General features: G+C 41.2%; 1 protein-coding gene across 1 annotated transcript in view; it reads left to right on the top strand.

Moving 5' to 3' along the window:
• Positions 1-15,366: 15,366 nt before the first annotated feature.
• Positions 15,367-20,428, top strand: part of COL21A1 (collagen type XXI alpha 1 chain) — a 114,253-nt gene continuing 109,191 nt past the window's right edge. Inside the window, exon 1 of the mRNA XM_075087005.1 lies at positions 15,367-15,475. The gene's annotated coding sequence lies outside the window, so the exon portion shown is untranslated. The remainder of the gene's footprint in view (positions 15,476-20,428) is intronic.

The following is a 20,428-nucleotide window of genomic DNA, read 5'->3' as shown; positions in this document are numbered from 1 at the left end:
CTGCCTCAGGAACAGCTTTTAGACCTTTTGTTGATTTCAGCATGTGGCTTTAGATGTTCTTATTTCATGATATTTGAGCTGTTGTTAGAAAAAAAATGGTTCGGTTTCTGAAGGGCTTTTATCAGGCAGCTATTACTGCTGTGTCTTCTCTGTTTCACAAAGATGAGTTAGTTTTATTTGACAATACACTGTATGGCAAAGGAATATTTTCAGGTCTCCTTCACAGATGTGAAACTGAGGAATAAAAGGACCATGGGGGGGTGGGGGGAAAAGCCACTACTATGGTATTAAAACCACGCCAAACCCCCTGAAATTTCTGTTCCAGAGTACTTAGCTTTATACAACTTGTTGTCCCTGTTCGGTTAATCAGACCTTCAATTTGATACTCATGCTAGGAAGCTTGTACTTGGTGGCTGCTCACGGAGACCCTGGCATTAACTACCTGCTCAGAAGCACACAGGCGACGACATGTTTTCTAGGACATCTTTTAAAATAAACCCTAAGGGGAGTTTTCATATGAGCTATCCACTGGGTGGCAGAAGTAGATCAGAAAAAACTTACTCAACCATAAAGAACACGGACCTAAAAATGTAGCCACCATTTAAACTATATTGTAACAGCTCTATATGAATCTTCCACCTGAGCTGGACGTACTTGAAAATAACATATCTCATGAGACAATATCTTGGAAAGATTTTTTTGTATTCTTTTTCTGTATGTCAGCCAGATGTAGACTTCTTCATGCCCACATTTCATCCCTTCTTTTTTTCCTCACCAACTACAGGAGATCATTTTCATAGGGGAAGAGGGCTTGGGCTGCCCTGCCTTCTCACTCTTTTCTTCCCACTCCTTTTGGTGGAGGATGATGCTGTTGAAGCTGGAGGCTTTGCTGTGTGTTCCCTCTGGCCCAGCTGCTGTTCTCCAGCTCCCTCCTTGAGCAGAACTTGCTGCTTTGGAAAAATGACACAAGCATGTGTCTTAAACCTTCGCCTACTCCAGTGTTGCCATAGCTAAAAAAAATTACTGAGGATATGAAGATCTGTTCCCAAGACACGTGTTCCCAGGCAATCCACGTCCTTGAGTTGATTGTTCTTACCAGTAGCTCTCCCTTTGTCTTGCCTGGGCTTCTAACCCAAGGCAGATTTGACAGTTTAAGGGAGGAGTCGAACCAGTTGTAAAATAGTGGAAGACTAGATAAGAGACCAAAGGGGAGCCGATAATTTTAATAGTGATTAAAAAACCCCAGTGTGGTTAGTGCCCCCCAAATTTTAGTTAAGCGTGGTAAAATGGAGGTAAAGGGGGCTGAGGTTATGGACTATAAACTTCAACTGGCTTTGAAGTCAACCAAGATCCAAGAGGTAAGTTTTCTTCTTGAAAATTTTCCTCCTAAAAATATGTTTAAAACACAGCCTATATGATTCCTTCTGTATGTGTAATTCTGTCAGAAACAGATCAGCCTAAGTTAAGATTGTGATCCAGTATGATTCCCCGTGTGTGTGCACATCCTGTTGTGACAACTGGCCATCATTCCTCTTTAGAAAATAATTTGGAATAAATAATCTGTGCACTGTAGAGCAGCAAAATCCTAAAACTAACCCATGAGGTCCTGAGGGCTTAAAAGAATATACTATTTTTGTTCCCCTAATTTTTTTTTTAATGTCTTCTCTACAGTATGTGTGATAAAAAAAATATGACTAGTGATGTCACTACTTAGGATTTTTTTACAGCGGATTTGACCTTGTTGCCAAAATTTGTCCTTTACCTCTGCCTGTTCCTCTGCCCTCCAAACAGCCCTGCTTCAAAACTCCCTCTGTTCCCCTTTCTGTACTCTGGTGCTCCTGACTTCTTCCACTGCCTGGGCAAGGGAAAGATGCAGTAACCAATATGGTTAGTCCCCAGGAATATTTTTGTCCTATTAAACTCAATGTCCAAGAATGTCTTTATTATGTGTTTTATTATTCTGAGGCTGTGAGGACTGTGGTGCTTTGAAAGTACTGCCTAGCAGGTGGGCAGAGCATGTGGTGGAATGGGTTGAGCTCAGCATCTGGAGCGTTATGTCTAAATGTGTATAGGGTGATTGATCTGGAATGTTTTCAATTTACAAGGGTAGTTCCCAATAGCATATTTCTAGCATTCTTTCTTTAGAGGAAAATGAATGCCAAGTTGTAATAACTAAAATGAGGTCAGCTATATCAGGCCCAAGCTATTCGACAGCACACTTTGTTTCTTTCATCCAATTAGTTGCAGAGATTTCAAGCTGTTGAATCTTGTTCTGGCATGACTCTTACTCTTCTTTTTTTTTAACTAATTGCTTATAGCAGTATTATTCCACTTTGAATGCCACTGCTAGATGTACACAGCACTATGAGAGTTTACATGGGTTTTTTCTGACCCACACGGTATGGATTTTTAGACAAAACTGCTTATAGCTATATTTTATCTAATCTTTGAGTTAAAATCTGAAGACATGCTACCACTGAATATGCACGGTGGGATACACAAAATTCTTTATTCTATACAAATCTTATACACAACTTGCATTATCCACATTTGAAGATCAGTAGAAGCTGGGTAAATAAAAGTAAGCACTCTGCAAACAGATGTGATATGTGCAAATAGTGTACTTTTAAATTTTTTTTTTAATTGAATGGTAATAATCTTGGTACAAACAGACAAAAGCAGTAAAGAAAAAAGGATTGTTTTCCAATTGTCTGCATATTTTTATGCCAGATGTAAAATAAGAAAGGTAGTTTGCTGGGCACACTCACTGAAGACTTGCACATTAATTAAGTCCAAGTTTACTGGCAGGAGTAACTTCTTGCAGCCAGCCTGAGTTCTGGGAGTTGTGGCACAGCAAGACTACAGCATTGTTCAGAAGAAACAAAACCTCAAAATATTCATACATATCTTACTAGATTTATTAAATAGTTTTAGATATAACTTTAATATTTTATGCCTATAGATCACTCCCAGGCTCATTTATCAGGTCTCCATATTTCTTGGATATCACCTAGAAAATGCCCAGTTTTAAAATCTGAATGGAAATTTGAATATTATTAAAACACTTCAGAAAATTGCCTCAAAGCACATCTTGGCAATAGTTAACTTTGATGATGTGTAAATTGCTCGTCACAAAATTTGCTTGAAGTAAAAGGAGTATGCCAACTTAACAGACTGAAAAATGAAGAAAAATCCTTGAAGACATTAAGCATACAAGAAGAGAGCTCTGGTATTGTGGTTTGGAATTTTTTTTTTAAATTCTAAACATATAGCTGGGGATACTCAGAGTGCCCTACTGTATTTAAATATCCCATGGTCAAATATGTTCATTTTTCACCCATGCTTTCTGCAGTAAGGAAAATTAGAATTTAGGACACACTACACTCAGTTGTTGCAATGGAAATATTTTTTATTTGTGGAACACACAGAATTATCTTTATTATCCTCTGTGCTATTTTTCTTCTTGTTCCTTTCGCTATTTAAAGAAACAGCAGAAACTTAAGACAAAATTTAGTCAAATTGGAATGTAATTAATTTACACAGAAACTGTACAGAGTACTCATGGCTAATGTTATCATCCCAGGAGAATTTATGGTCTTAACAACATTGTATGAGGATGACATGGGCTTTGGATGCACAGTGTTTTACAAAACTGTTTCTAGTAACTTGAGCATATACATTTTCCACAGAAATAGTACCAATTTTCCAAATAAAAAATGTTGAGTGGAAGGACATGCTGGAATTGGAGAAAAAAGCCGGGGTGTGGGAAATGTTAACTCACAGAGCAATTGAGTAATGCTGGTTGGTCCCTGTCCTGTTCTCCACTGACCTTTCAGTAATGAATCCTGGGATGACTCACCCTGCAGTCCCACCTCGGCACCTTGTCTGCGCTCCCTCCCTTGCGGGATGCTGATAGGTTGCAACAGCAGTCACCTTCACTTGGCTCGTTCATAACAGCATTTTGGCGTTTGGGTTTTTGTTTTCCTCAGCTCTGATGCAAAACCAACCCTTCCTTTTCATTGGGTTAAGGCAGAATTCAGTGTATTGTGATGTAAAATTACACCCTTTTTAAAAGAAGCTCATTCTCATTCCTGTTCTTCTCTAAGGTTTATCTTAACACATTTTGTGGAAGTTTATTCAACTGAGTTTTGACTTCTCAGCTACCATCCTTATAATTATTTGATGCCAGTTTACTGTGGTGCGTGTACTACCAAGGAAAAACAGCTCGGTGTCACACAAAACATAATCTGTCAGCTTTTACTCATATGCTAAAGGGCAATAACCCATGCTGATGACAAGAATACTAATATCTGTTGATCTCGAAGGAAAGTATTATTGTTGCTTCACTTCTTAAGTTTCCAGAAATCAAGTTCCCAAAGACACTGGCATCAGGTTCTTAGAGTCATAATTTTTTATGCACCAGTTTATTGCTGAACCTTGTGTAATAACAGGATGGACTTGATTATACTTTGAGCAGTAGCACTTGAAACTACAGAACTGGAAAGAAAATTCATGCTTGTTCTCTGGACTACCCAGGGTCCAGCAGACTTGAAAAGGAGTCAGAAAATCATTGAGACGTTGGAGCGAGCCATTGGGGAGCCAGGCAAGACTTGTGGCGCTGAGTCAGCATGTCATTTCAGGAGTCTGTATTTCCTCAAATGCAATTCAATTTTATGTACTCTTTTATGGTTTTTTTTTTCCTTCCTATCTTCCCCCCGTGCTTTCCATGTTTTCCTGGCTCTGTGTTCTCATTTTAGCTCTTGAAAAGAAAGGGGAATAATCCATTTACTTGGTGGGAATTTGTGTGTGTTAGGCAGAGTTGAGGGAAAAATTGCCATTTCTGGAGATGCCAGAAGTCTGATATCATGGAGTTGTTCCAGGTATCTGTGTTGAAACACCCATTGAATCTTAGACTTGGCTTGAGCATTTCTAACTTAAATTTATAACATCTTTTGACAAAACCCTCTATTATCTAATTTTTGTAATATAGTTATTCCCGTTTATTGCACTTTGACAGCTGTCTTTATGTTCATTAAATTACATTAAGCGAACGGTTGATAATTATTAACAACAGGTGTATTCAGTATAAAATTAACAGTTTCTTGGAGCTGGCAAGAGGAGTGCAATAAAAACTGGGTGCTTAAATATGTCATATTAGAACAACGAAATGAGAATAAAAAGCCTGTGTTTCAGTTATGAAATCTTCTACTGGAAAACAATGCAAACTTTGAATAACTCCCAGCGCTATTATCTATTGTACTGAAAATCATGACTTGTACCTTATTTGTTATAAACTTATGGATATATATGAATTTTCAGTAGGCAGTAAATACATAATATCTTAATGTGATGGATTGTACAATATGATGGGAGTACTTCTCACAAACTTCTGTTGCACTTTAGTACTTCTAAAACTTTTACGTGGAAAGCTAGAACATGAACTAGGCAGTTTACTTAGGTAGCAATATAATGATGCTTAACATTTTGTCACTTGCTTACAACTTATAGATACTGGAAAAACCTTAACAAAGGCAAAAGCAGGAAAATAATATACACAAAAGAGGGTCCTCCGCCCCCACCCCCCCAAAAAAAAAACCAACAGAGAGGGAGGAAAGAAAGCGGAAGATGACCCTTTGTTTAAATGAAGTCATTGACAGGAAAATACATCCCTCTTCTTGAAATCCCAGCCTTAAGGAAACCTACCAGTTCTGCCACTGATTTTCAAAGGGCCAGATTTCATGCATATAAATTCTTTCTCTACATCAAGAATAAATTTCTAGTATTGATAAGGCTATAGCACAGATGCAGTATTTTTCAATGGCTGACTTTGTGTTTACTCACTTTGGCTTCTGTAGCTTTAATAACAGTGGCATATAGGTTATAATAAGAACTTAAATGTTATTAATTCTTAATTAACATGAAAAAATGTTGCTTTTAAAATGCAAACAGGATATTTTTTACTTGATATTTGAAAAGGCACATAGCAAATGGAGCTATTTAACTGGTCTTAAAATTGGGAAACTGAAAATTAATAATAAAGGTAATCTGCTCTTGAAGTCAAAAGTGAATAAGATAATAGTAGTGGCCATAACAGACAATAATAATAATAAAAAGGTTAGATAAAAATAAAAGCTTTAAACAATACTGGTAATTAAAGTTGATTAGAGATTGCCAGGGTAGAGTGGGAATTCTTTATTCCTGGACATCTTTAAGAGTAAATTAGGCAAACATCTTGTGGAAATTATTTAGGACAGGGACTACGATTTCTTGTGGCTCCTGACAGTCTGGGTTTTTTTCTCCCCTATTTATGATTCATTGACATCCATGTAGTCAGCTTGTCCTAAGCTATCATTTTTTTAAGGAATTAACAGTAATGATGACTTTAAAATTGATTTTCGCTAACCATTTTAATAATTAGCAGAAATTTATTTTCCAAACTGGTTTTTTTTTTTTTTTGAAACCTTTAGGAATCTACATAATCTGCCATCTGGCACATGCAGCCGTGGTCATCTGCCCAGTCAGGTTCAGTGTTTGATTATAGATTTAGCCTGTAGTTGGACTGAGACTGATGTGATCTAGCTTGAAATTCTCTGAATGTTTCCATTTGCTTTGTGGACTTTTCTTTAGAGGAGAGAGAGTACAGCTGCTCAGGCAGCACATCTGATGTGGTCAGCTGAAAGCCTTCTCCAGTGCTGCTGAAAAGCCACTTCACAAAGTAGCTGTCGTTTTTAAGAAGTCATCCCAAGTTAGGGATGAAGTTACTCTGACTAGGTCTGTAGCTGAATCTAAATAAATAGCCACTTTTAACTCTCCAGTACTGTGGTGTTATTTGAATGCCCATTCAGGCAGCTTGTGAATTCACAAACATCCTTGGAGTCACTCCAGAATCTGTGGTCTATGTACCTGTGAGTTCTGTATCCAGTAAGTAAATTTAAGACAAAACTGGAGGATCTCCAGAGTAATCAGATAAATGAACTTTTGTGGTTCTCTAATTTTTGGCCTTTGACAATTTTTTTTCTGTGCCTCTTGAACTTGACCTTTTTTTGGTTTTTTTTTTTTGAAGTACAAACTTAACAGAAAACTTTGACTTATCACAGGTCTATGGCAAGTAGTTTTGATGATTCAGGCCCAGCATAATTTAGAAGGCCCCCCCTACCCCCCGAATTAATCTTTTGACTATTTGTCAGTCCAGAAGAGTAGCTTCTATTTTCTGCTCTGTAAAAATTTTGTACAAAGCTTCTGTAGAAGTCACTGTGCGCTCCTCACATATGCAGGAACTTTCCATTATTTTACTCTCCATGGTTTTGGACACAAGGCTCCAGCCCACCATAACTGACTTTTTGTCCCAGGAAAATTGTGTGATCCTTTGTAAATGAGCATTATTTCTTACAAATTTAAACCCTGGCTCTTAAAAAGTTTTGGAGCACTTTCCACTTCTACCAGATGTTCCACTCATGTTTTATGGGAACAGATGAAGTCATTTAAGGATGTGAGGAGGTTTTTTGATCCTCAGAACTTGGGTTATACTCTTCACAAACATCTGAAATGTCCCTGGTGCATTCAAGAGTCTAAAAGGATTTCTGAAGCAATCCATAGGTTATCATAACAGCTATTCTTATTCCCCCCTCCATCTCTGAATGATAATTCAAATTGAAGGATATCTATGTATTGGATGAATTAAAACTGTGCATATATTCTGCTCCTTGCCTTGTATAATAAGGAGAATGATCTTGGACTTTCTGTGAATGAAGACTTTTGTAAGCAGAAAGCTTTATGTCCCTTTACATCTCTGTCAGATGTTTCATACAACTACAAGTGTGGAAGATCATGGTGATTTTTGCTTCAAGCCATCCACTAGCATGAAAATTAATTTCTTTTTAACTACTAGGTGATATGCTAGGAATCCAATGGGAGTGGGACTGCTGCATCCCTGCAATATTCCATGATCTTATGCTTTACTGCTGGTCCTCATCATATGTGCCCAGCTCTTCATTACACAGGGAGAACATGAGGTACAAAATAATCGCTTTACTTGCTTCCTTTCACTGCTTTCTAGGGACATTTCTGTTGGATCTGTTCCTAGATTTTTTGATTCTTGTGTTGCTCCACTGCCTCTGAGTTCCATCTTTCTTTCTAAGAAGCTCTGAACCACCAGTCCCATTGTACGCTCTCCCCATGACTGGCTTTTTCTTTAGCTGCACCTTCTCCTAGTCATTCCTTTCCTTTGGAGCTCAGTCCTTCATCTAGCTTGAATCAAAGGACTGCAGTCCTGGTTTCGAAGAGTGGTTCTCAACCTTACAGATGTATTTGCATGATGATTTATTATCTTGCTAACTCTGTTATGAGCCCTTGCTCAGAATGAGAGTAATAAGAGAATGTCCTCCTGTCACCCTGCATGCAAGGCCATTGCTTCAGGAGGTCACACGTCTTCCTACAGCCATTGAACAGCCACGTATCCAGAAACCACCTTATTCTATTAGCGCCCTGGGGATTCCCATGACTTGGATCAAATCACTTACCAAAACACCTTGATTAGAAATGTTAATATTACAACAGCACAAAACAATTTACTGCAAAAGAAAGCACACAAAGTAAGCTGCCCTTCTCTTTTTGTCTGCAGTGGTAGATGATTAGTATTAAGCACAATTTCTTCAGCCCAACCCTTGAGCACTGCTTCTTTTGTGCAGATCAGTAACCAGTCCAACAGCTCTGCCAGTGATATTTTTGTGAGATTTCTGCCCCTTGAAGTCCCCCAATGTTTTCCGATTACATTGACAATCACTCATGTTTTGCTTCTGGGGGAAAAAAAGTTTACATGAAGTTTCCATGACGGTTTCTGCTCATTGCTTGCAACTCTTGATCATCGTTTCATACACTGTATTCTCTTTCTTCACCAGGAGCCATTTACAAATGACTTTTCACTCAGGCTTTGGAGTCCACCTCCTCAGCAGGCTGTTACAGAAATTGCCCAATCAACCAGCTGCATTCCTGTGCATCCTGTCTTCTGCTTGCAGTAACAATGGCAAGCCAGGCAATTGTTAAAGTTACAGCCTTTCCATATGGAGAATAATCTATAAATTAAGATTAAAAAGGACTAATATTTACTCCTTATATACAGTACTTTTTAAATGCTGCTTATTGCTTCAGTTCTTCTTGAATGTGCTGGATTGGAAACCCCAGGCTTACCTAACTTACCTGTTTGGTTTTTTTTTGTGCAGAAATCACCAGCTGTAACAGCTGTAAATGGCAGGGCAGCATTTTGAGGCAGGGCTGAACTTTATTCTTGCTCCCCTTATATCCAAAGCAAGAACAGTGAAACCACTGCTAAAATGAAGTACTTCTCCACGGAGATGCTTCCTAAAATGATTCTTATATCACTTTCAAGGTCAAAATCAGATTTTGGGACCTGCATGCTATGGAGCTGCTATAAGTTAATGATCACATCACAGAAAAAAGTCTTGGGTGTTAGCCAATGTAGATATATTGGAAACAATTTTTGCCTACAGCACACCTAAGTTCAGACCTGAGCTTCAGCTGATCAATATGGATCGTATTAATTCACGAGAGAAGAAAATAGCTCATGGTGCAGTTGAGAAGACGCCTGAGTTACAGGACAGCTGTTGAATCTGGAGGTTCCCCACCCTGTGCACTAGAGTACTGGCATCTGCCATGTGCAGCCTTCTAGCTGTGATAAATCCAACTTTTGTTCTTTTCTTCTTTTTTCTTATGGCAAATCAGAGAGATTTTATCTGGGAGAACTTTCTGTGTGACCTGACTATATGAAAACAATATATGTGGGACCAGATTCTGTATCCTGAGTCATGCTGAGTGTGGTACTCTGAAAAGGTCTAAAGGTATAGATGAGCCTACTGGATTAATATACCACTATGCAGTGAAAAGAGGGAATCCTAGCTCTTATTATTTACTTTATATGTGAATAGAAATCTGTAAGATTTCTGTAAAATCTTGCAAGTCCAAGGAGCTAATTTTTTTTCCAAGTTCAGAAGTTTCTGTGCATTTTAAATACGTGTCTTCTGTGTTAATGACTACAGTTACTGAAAATCGAATGTACTACCCCATTTTTGAAAGACCTATTTCAGCTATGAGGGCTATTCACATTATGTAACTTAATTCCAGATTTGTATTATTAATGAAGGCTAAAGATCTAGCCTAAATGTTCTTACGTGTATCTTAGAGAAGTCTCTTTCACTTCAGTGTTTATTAAAAGAGACAGGGGTCCTAAAGTGGATACCCCGGTGTTTGTATCTATTACAAAATAAAAGTAAGTTTGTAATTAACAAATTTAACAAATAACATTTATTTTTATATTATTTATATGTATAATATTTATATTAATAAATAAACAGATTTAGCAACAAATTAAAAAACAACCCTAAGTGTTCGTTTCTATTGGCCAGGCTGTCTACATTATCATCATTGAACTATGGAGATCACTTTAACTATGGAAATGCAACTTTCCAAACATCAAGCTTTTTTAAGCAATGGCTTAAATGACAGAGATCGTGGAAACTTCTGTTTTCCATATCTTGGGCTCCAGCTACTATTTTCCAGTTGTTTATTTCTCATGCATTAGCTGTAGTTTCTCTTTTCCCAGCCCCAATCCCTGCCCTCATCATGATAATTCATGTCATAATCTTGGCTATGCCAATACGGTAAACCAAAGTATATTTATTGGAGAAGTGATATAAAATACAAAAACGTTGGTATGCAATCAGGTTGTTGAACTTGCTGCCCCTTAAAAAACAACCTGATCTTGCAGAGATGGTTTAAGAATGTGGTGTGGTTGCTGACAGCAGAATTAAGTAAATGTCTTGTATTGCTGGTTTTCTATAATGTAAATTCTAAGTGGTGTGATTACTACAGCTCCTGTATTTATTAGGATTTCATATACAGCTTAAGGTTGTATAGAATGCACCCTCATTAGGGTGTGAGGTGTGATCCTGGTGTCCTAAACTCCTACTAAATGTTGCCATTCACAGGCAAGCATATGCTTATCAGAAGTGTAAGTACGCCTTATTTATGAGGCATCTGCTGAGGTGAAAAGAAGTATTGCTACTTACCAGGAGTGGGAGTGGTCCCATGAAAATTCTCTATCCTACACAGGTGTAAATTGAGCTCGTTCAGCATCAACACTTATCTCTGAGCTTACTGGTTCCTGGCTGGCTCCCTACTATTTATTGGCTGATCATAGGCATGGCTAAAAGTAAAGAAATCATAGGTGTGGAATTTCACTGAAACCTCAGGCCAGCCAAACCTGAAAACATTTTTTTTTAAACTTCCAAACATAAAAAAATTGTGTTTGAAGCTAACAGAAAATGTTTTTGAGCTTGAATGTATAAGTAATATCAACCTAGCCTTCTACAATACATTGAAATGTCACTGTTTTACATGTGATTGCTAGTAACAAATACAGAAGTTGATGTAAATCTCTGAAAGTACATGACCTGAACACCATATTACATTGGAAATAATCTAAATATATGAATTTTTTAACCATTATGCAGGACAGCTTATGAATTTAAAAGATGCTGTTTCATGACCAGTCTTTCATGGCCTACCACTTCATCTGCTCCATTTGTCCCACACCAAAGGGCATGGGAGAGGGCCCTGTGTTGCTGCTGCAAGGGAAGGAAAGGAGGAATTTGTGGCTGGTGAAACGGGTCTTGGGAGAATTGACTTTCATATGATTTCTACAATGATGAGTCATGCTACCTCCATGACTCACATCCTCAGGACTATGCCCTGCAAACACAAGTACACACACTAATATACACACCATGTAATTCTTTTGTGTAAAGTTACTGGAGTACAAGTTGTTACAGAAGCAGACCTATGTAATAAAGAACTGTTTATTAATGTACACTTTATCTTTTCCAAACACTTCCCTTCAGTTAAGACAGCAAAGCTATGTTCCTGTGTATTCCGTCCTTTAAAACTCCACTTAGGAAAAAATGGCAAAATTTAAATTTTTCTTGAGCAAGCATTCCTATTTCAGGAGGAGGAAAATAGATGTAGAAGACTAGGTTTTGAAAAGTACTTTTCTTAATCCCACTCAGTAAAGCTTGATTCTTTAATATATTTAGGTAATACTGATTTAGCTTGCTGTAACTCTCGGTAGGTTTCACAAGGAAACAGTTTTCTGTCTACATAGATTTGGCGACTGTAACTTGTTTGTAGAATAACCAGAAACTTCATTTGAAACCACAGAATCCTGAGACAAAGAAAGACATCATGAGCTTTCACAGTGTGGGAGGAGGATGACACAATTTCTGATTGCCTGAAGCAAGATGGGAATGCAGCAGAGGCCTCAAAATGACTAATTTGGACACAATTCATGCTTCGATTTTAGTCTGCATTTTCATTTCATTTCTCTTTTGCATGGCCCATACCTTTTTTTATGCTTTACATAAGAATGGTTTTTTCCCCCCTCTTCAGACTCACCATCTAGGAAGTAATATCAAATATTATTGATAAGTAATCAGCTAAAAATTAACCATATTCAGAATTTAATGGTAGGAGAGTCTTAATGCGTGAATAAACATCATAATGGCAAAACAATGATCTACTGGATGCTGTGTTCACATCCACTTTTGTGCATCATTTCTTCTAACATGACCAGCCTAAGGGCTAACAGGACTTACCTTCCTATCCCATTTTTTGTGTAAGCTAAACAAAAATATTATTAATGAAACCTGGTTATCACTGGGGGATTTAAGTCATACAATAGTTATTTGTGATTGAGACTGCTGCTTTATTGCTGTAAATTTTTCAGACTTAATTATAGATTCTGTTAAAGGCAAACTTTACACATACAGCGTTATAATGTTTCTAAATTGATTCCCAGGAAACAGATTAGTGAAAAAGAGCATCATCAGGAGTTTATGTTTAAGGAGTCACAATACATTGGCCATGAATGTTGGGAAAATGTTTGTGCCATTAGTAGAAATATTCTCTTCATATAAACAATGGCCCAGAGGCGCTACACATTGAAAAATATAGATTCTGTTAGATTTAAGCCCTCTTAGAGCTGGCATTTGTTCTTTTGTTCTCTGTCCATGGTATAGTTAAGAGCTATTAATCTTTTCCTCTTGTACTTTTTTAGCTAAAATGGGTATTGTCTGCTTGATGACAGTTCATACACAGAATCCCTTAAACATCTCTCTTCCACGGGCTCCTTTTAAATAGGGAAAAAAAAAGCATACACAAAATACACATATGTGCATGTCTTTAGGTATATATACACACATATATATGAATGAACTCACTGACAGCAATCAGCCTGCATCATCACAAACTGAGATGTACATTGCTTCATTGCTGAGCTGCTCAGTTTTCTGAATGTGTGGTCAGAGTGAGGATGGGAATCAAGAAACTGCTATCAAAGATGCTCCTTTCAGATGTTCCCAAATAGTGCCTTCTGGGATACAATTTAGAATGAAAAGCATCTTTTGATCCTCTGCTGTGTTTGGATAGGCAGACTACAGTGGGGTTGATTTTTTTTCTTTCTTATTTGCACTTAACTGGAAGCTGATAGCTCTTCCTTTAAGGTGTGGAGACATTTGACTAAACTTTGTCTCTGTGTATGAGCATGCAACACAGGCACTTACTGCCTTGTTAATTCACAGAAATCTGCTGCTGTTCAGTGATCCTCAAAAGAAGCTACACTTTAAAGCATATCAGGGTTATGTTTGAAAGCAGATTTGTCTCCTGGCTAAATGAGCTCTGCAAACACAGACACAGGCATAGGTATAAGGCGAGCCTGAAATATGTGTGGGAAGGTGGAAGCTGAGGTGTCTTAGTAATGTGCACCCCGTCTACTAAATAGATGAACTGGTCATGGGTACTGCTGTGCTCATAGTACAAATAGCCCACGATGTCTTGGAAAAGCACATTTAGCATCAAGAAGACAAGCTGGCCTCAGATCCTGAAAACGGCACTGGCAGATGGGGTGAAGACCTTCAGTATGAGAGCAAGGAGCCTCTGTTTGGGACTGCTGGCATCCATAACCCATACCACTTTCTAACGCAGGTGTCTCTTATGTTTGGGAGAACACGTATATTATTTGCAGAGAACTAGTGAAGCTGCATTCCCCTTCTTACCTGCCAGCCTCGGACCCATGTTAGCCAGGCATCCAGTTGCTTGAAAGCTGCCACATCCATGTTACCTAATTAGTATTTTTCTCCATATGCATTCCTTGACAGGAGGACAGGGCCCATGTGGGACAGCTCTGAGGTTCCTCCAGGAGCTTCACGGACATGTAAGGAACATCACCTAGGTACAACCTGGGAATAAAGGACAATTAGAGAACGGCCCCAGAGTTTTTAAATACTGCTTCGCCTGTGCCAGGCTTGCCACACCTCTCTCAAGTGTGCGGGTTCTTGAAGTCTGTGTAAAAGCAGTGAAGGACACCAGCTCCTGGTGGTGGTAACACCTCTCCATATAAAAGCTCACTGGCTGGTCATCCAGTTCCTTAAGGACAAGTGTTCCCACCAGCCTGTCTCCTGGGCACAGAAGTCACTGAGGCCAGGGCTCACCAAAGTCACCCTGTCCCTTCACCTGGAAAAAGAAGTGCCGGAAGATGGGCAGGAATCTACTCAAGGTGTCCATCTGGGCACTGCTTTTGGAGCCACAGGATTAGATCTATTCTTCTGTCACAACAACTTGCAAGGGGGAGGGAGGCATCTGGGTAACAAATGCCAATAGTTCTGCATGGACGGAAAAAGGGCTTCTGCACCTGAGCTCTGGTATGGGTGGTGGTACCGTGGATGCGGATGAAAGGTCCATGTGGGGATTACTGGAGGTTTGCGACACAGCTTCACTTCAGAAAGTGTGAAGCCATGTGTGCAACAGGAGCGCTGAGGTGTGTGGCTAAAAATTACCTAATCTGGCAGTAAGGTCCCCAGACCAAGTACTTCTGAAATGAAAGGTGCATCGTCACCAAGTTACTTCAAACTACCGGTCCACCCCTCTTGTATCAACCAGCTCGCTAATCCCAGGTACAGCCCGGGGTCGGGATGCTCTCTCAGACCGGGGAAAGGCTACCCGACCCCTTACCGGGGACCAGGCGGGATAGCGGGGGACGCGCGTTCTGGAGGTGCAGGAGGGGAGCAGCAAAGCGGCGGGCTGGGCTCAGCTCGGCTGGGCTCGGTTGGGCTGGGCTGGGCTAGGCTGGGCTAGGCTGGACTGGGGTTCTGCGCTGGCCGGCGGCCGCGGGGCGCCGCGGGGCCGGTGGGTGTGGGGGGGGAGCTCCCCGCCGCCGCGGGGAGGCGGGCGGGGGGCGGCGCTGCCAGGGGGCCGGGCTCCCGCGGGCGGCGCGGGGCCGGGGCCGGGGCCGGCGCCGGGGCCGGGGCCGGCGCCGAGCTGGCGTGGGCAGAGCCGCGCCGCAGCGAGCAGAGCCCTGCGGCAGGTGGGGCAGCGCGGCTGGCGGAGGGAGGGCGTGCGGCCGCCCGTGCAGGTCAGCGGGGGCATCCCGGGGCAGCGGGGGGACAGCGCAGCTCCCCGCGGCCGCTTCGCCCCTGCGGGGCTCCCCTCGCTCGGGGGATGCGGCCGGAGGGGCAGTGCGGGGGGGGAGGGGGGCAGGTGCGGCCATCGGGGCGGCCTCGGCCTCCCGCCCCGCAGCCGGTGTCCCGCCGCGGGAGCCCGGGCGTGGGGGACGGTGGGCGGCAGAAAGCCTTGGGTCCGAGGTGAGGCACTTTGTGCCTCCTTTTTAACGGGGAGCTGGGGACGGACTGTGTCACTGGTGCGGTTTTGGTCATTTTGTAGTGGGATTGCAGTGCGTGCGTGCAGGCAGATTGTGCTGGCTTAAAATCCTCGCTCGGTTTATTGGCAGGAGATGAAACAGTTGATACCACGTTATAGCCGCCTGTGCCGTACAGAAATCTACTTTGCTCTCGCACCACGGGTGAGACGAGTTACTGACTTCGTGTATGTGTGCTTTAACTTCTTCCATAGTTGAATGGGAGGTCGGACGTTACATAAGTAATAGTAGACGAATTCGTAATAAGGGCAATTTATGCTTGTTTCCATACCTGGAAGGAAAAATCTGCTCTGTGGGCCACTTCTGAGTACTGCTGTTCGGTTGTGTGGAGCTTTGGTGTGTGTGGTACTTACCGTACTGAAAGGATCTGGTCTCCGATTCAAGGATTTCACAGCCTGGAAAATGCATCCACTGGTTGATTCTGAGAATCCTCCAGCTTTCAGGCACCTGAGAAAGCCATGTGGGTTTATTAGATTTACTTAGTAAACCCACTTGGAAGTTTTCCCAAACATTAATAATGGTGGGAGTGCTTATTATATGTCTCTCAGATATTTATGTAAATACATAATACTGAAGAATGGGCGCAAGATATTTGTTTGAAGAACTGTGAAAACTGTTAAGTACTTCCCTTAGGAAATGTAGTTTTCAGCATGAGGACTCTGGTAGGATACAGCATGTTAAAGAGACGTGCAAAATGTGATGTCTATGTACAAGGTCAGGTGAACTGGCAAAGCAGAGGAACTGCAAAAGAAGGATTGAGGAGTTACAGCTGATCAGAAACTGAAAAGCAGTCAGTAAGAAACCCACATACTGTTTTTATATGTGTGTGTAGATATTTAAATAAAAAAAATCAAGACAAACATCATTCTGGGATGCATAACAGTCATGTTGCACATGTGTGATGGCATCTCATCGTAGCTGTGACTTCAGAGTCAGTGTCTGGTATCGGTACCGTATGGGATTTTGGACACAACAGTTCTACCAGTTAGGCAGGAGGTGAGTAGCAAAGGTGATCAGAGATCTAGAAAACATAACCTATGAGAAAATAGTGAAAGAACTGGAATTTTACAGTCTAGGGAAGCAAAGATGTGATGAGAGGTGTGATAACAATCTTCAAATATGTAATTGGTTGCTGCAGAGTGGTGGGAAAGAAACCGTTCTCCACATCTAGTGGAGACGTAACAAGAATCAGCATGCTGAACTGCAGCAGGAGATACTAAGTTAAATGGTAGGGAAAGTGCTGCCTAATTGTACAGGTAATTGAGCATTGGATTGTCCAGGTAGGGTGTGGGATCTTCTTCACTGGAGCTTTTTAACATCAGATCTAACATGTTTGAGGCAAGGGTGACCATGCGTTCTGGTTGGGAGAGACACTGCATGATCTCTCCAGGTCCCTTAGGGGCTTGCAGGGTGGCAGAGGCTACCAGGAGCCCACCAGCCTGTGAACTGACACTCTTGGTGAGCATATAAAAGAGGCAGCTTTGTAAAGTAAATACAGCTCAGTGCTCCATTTATAATATTTCACTCATGTATCTTTTATACTAGATTTTGTGATTCTTCTTCCTTCTGCTCTAACTGCATTTACAGTTGAAGTCTTAGAGCAGTGGTGGATGATATGCTGAAGAACATCACATTTTGGTTTGGCGCCATCACAACCAATAAATTGGCTTATTGGTAAATGTTAGGAGATTTGAGCGGAGTTTCATAGCACAGTTCTGTAAACTGTATCACATTGCTCCTTCCAAGTCCTCAGTAGTACAGATGTGTCTCAGGTAGTCCATGAGGCAAAACTTTGGTTTACTTTACCTCTAGCTTGGCTGTGATCATCTTCTTCGAAATTACTTGCATTATAGTATATTCTTAAACATACTTTGAAAAGTGTAGCTTGTCCTACTGGATTAAGCAAGTTTTTTGCCCAGTCCAGTTATTAGCAGAACTAATTATGGAAATAGCTGGCTGGCATGAGACTTGATGTTTTTCTTCCCTTATCTCCATTACCTAGAGGTTTTTGCTGCTTTGCTCTAGTTCTATTGTTTTATTGTTTTATACTTTGTGTTGTTATTATCAAATTACGTATTAATTATTTTTAAAATTCTGCTACATTCTTTGCTTCTGGCGATTGCTTGTGAAACTGGCTTCACAGTCCACAAAAGGATCACTTAATTCTTCTGAACATCCTTGTTTTGTAAAAGTGGGAACACACAAGGCCTAACCTCTCTTTCTAGGTTATTATTATTTCATGTCCCTGCGTTCTGCCCTTACTGTTTTAGAGAGGCATTGAATACAGCTGATTCAATCTTTCCAGTGTCTCTTTTTAAGACAAGCCTTTTTAATGCTCTTAGTCATCTGTATTATTAAGATGTCTTTGTTTCTGCCTTTTTTTCCCTTCTTTGAGCTGGCATGACCAGAGCTGAGCGCAGTAATGCCACTGAAGCCATGCTGTTCATGTGGCGTCTTCTGCTCCTTCCTCCTCTGCTGCTTCCCTTGTTTCCCATCACACCCATGCCAGCATGGCACTCTAGAGTGCTTGAAGAAATCAAAATGTGCCTTATAAAATGCATTGTCTTTAATTTAGTTCTTCTGCTGTCAGTGTATTGCCCTGTACACCGTCAGAGATTCTCCAAATTGTCTGAAAGGACACATTTTGTCAGGGCACTGGGGCAGCCCCAGCCCCAGGCATTGGGCGCCTTCCCAGGCACAGGCCAAGGCTGGGTTGGGATTTGGGCCCATGGGTAGGCCCGGCCTGGGGCTGGGCAGAGAAGGATGTGGGGAGCTGGAGACCCACCCTGCTGTGTTGTGGCTGGGGCAGGGGCTGATGGCCCCAGGGGGGCTGAAGTGGGGTCCTGGGCTATAGGAATGGACCAGTAAAGGCCTGTTAGTGCTGTGAGGGCCCTGACAAATTTCAAAGCTTCGCTGACCCAGTTTTTGTGTTGAAAATGTGTGAAATCTACCCATTAGCACAGTGGTGGGTATCCGAGGTATCCAAAGATGTGGGCTTTAGAAAGAGTGCACCTACAGAGACTGCAAGGCGAACTTTGCCATCTATCCACAAGGAGGTTGCTGGAGAGTTCTATTTCCCCCAGTTACACAAGACAGCAAGGTCTCTAGAAGAGTTTTGTGCAATAGAGATGTGTGGTTCAGCGCCCTGTCCTACTGCAGCACGTCCTTAGCTTGCCTGTGCTGGAGCATGTAGGAGTGTAGGGTTTGATGCCCCTTGTGCATCGCCTGCCAGCAGAATCTGGTGCACCTATTTGAGCACCAGCAGTGACCACACGCAGGTCTTTGCATTGGAGCTGGCTCCTTCAGCAAGGGTCTGCTTGTAGATAGCCAACTCTACTAGTCCAGAGTAAAACTTAGGGGTGAGCAGAAAATTGTTAGGGAGGTTGCTTACCATGGCAATATGTATTACTCTTAAATAACAACAACAACAACAACAAAATCAAGGTTTGGCATTTCTTCCCTGACAAATGAAAATAGGCTGAGCCCTGCAAGGCTTCCGTGTTGCTTCGTTTAAAACTGGAATGGCTGTGGAAAAAAGCAATATATGGTAGAAGAAAACTTAGACCCATGGGGGCATAGACAAAATGGCTTGAGAGGCTTTTTTCCTCTCTCTAGTTTCCATGGCACAGGGGTACTGTGAGGCTTACAAAAGAAACTTTTTTCTAAGTTACCATTAATCTGCACAGACATTGTTTTAAAGCAGCGTTGATTGATTTAGCCTTCCAGGGTAGATGTCAGGCACACTATTCGTGATTAAGAGCAGACAGAAACCAGGGAGATGAGCAGTGTTGATCATACTGAATAATATTATGAATGGAAATAAAAGTACAAAGTAAATACATGTCAACCTTTTGGAATTTTGTGTGATTTATATTGTTTCAATGTTGGATTGAGTAATTGATCTTTTTATCGGTGTGTTTTATACTGTAATAAAACAGGATTTAAATAGTGAGAAGTTAATAGCTCCTCTAAGTAAAACATACAGGCATTGGAATGAGACACATTCTCTATAACTAAGAACATGCAAAAATTGCAGGGAAGTTTGTTTGAACTTGATGTGGTGAAAAATAAAACTGTCATTCACGCCAGTGAGAGATTTACATTTTTCCTTGAATTCTCTGTCAGTTCAAAGTAAGCCTGTTAAGAATACTGCATTAGCACATAGGAAATCTAAATTTCTGCCTTGTATATTAGAACTTTAAGGCCTCTTCATAATTCAGACTTTTATATTCCAAGATTTTTCTCTCTGCCATGATTAGTTCCAGTAGCTTGCGCTGAAGCTCCGGTTTGAGGCATGAGACACTGAACTAATAACAGAAGCTGGAGGCTTCTTAGCAGTGTAGACAGAAATAAATACTGATGTGGCAAAATGAGTGGGTTCTGGAGATCGTTGGGATGGCGGGTGGGGGGCAAGTGGAAGACAAGGAGGGGCCGGGGTCAATCGCAGCTCTTCTGAGGCAGAAGGGGTTGAGAAGGGGCTGTAAGGGCCACCTGCCTTTGGCTCTGGGACTAGGGACAGGGGTCTTCTGGGAACTGACACAGGGACAGAGGTGTGAGAGGGCTCAGGTCATTTTTAGGACAGGAAGGGTTTGGGGGAGCTTTGTGGCAGCAGGATCTCTCTTATTCCCTCACACTTTTCATCCAAACCAG

Source organism: Phalacrocorax aristotelis, chromosome 3 (assembly GCF_949628215.1).
Source record: "Phalacrocorax aristotelis chromosome 3, bGulAri2.1, whole genome shotgun sequence".
Taxonomy (NCBI): domain Eukaryota; kingdom Metazoa; phylum Chordata; class Aves; order Suliformes; family Phalacrocoracidae; genus Phalacrocorax; species Phalacrocorax aristotelis.
This window is presented reverse-complemented; position numbering and strand designations above follow the sequence as displayed.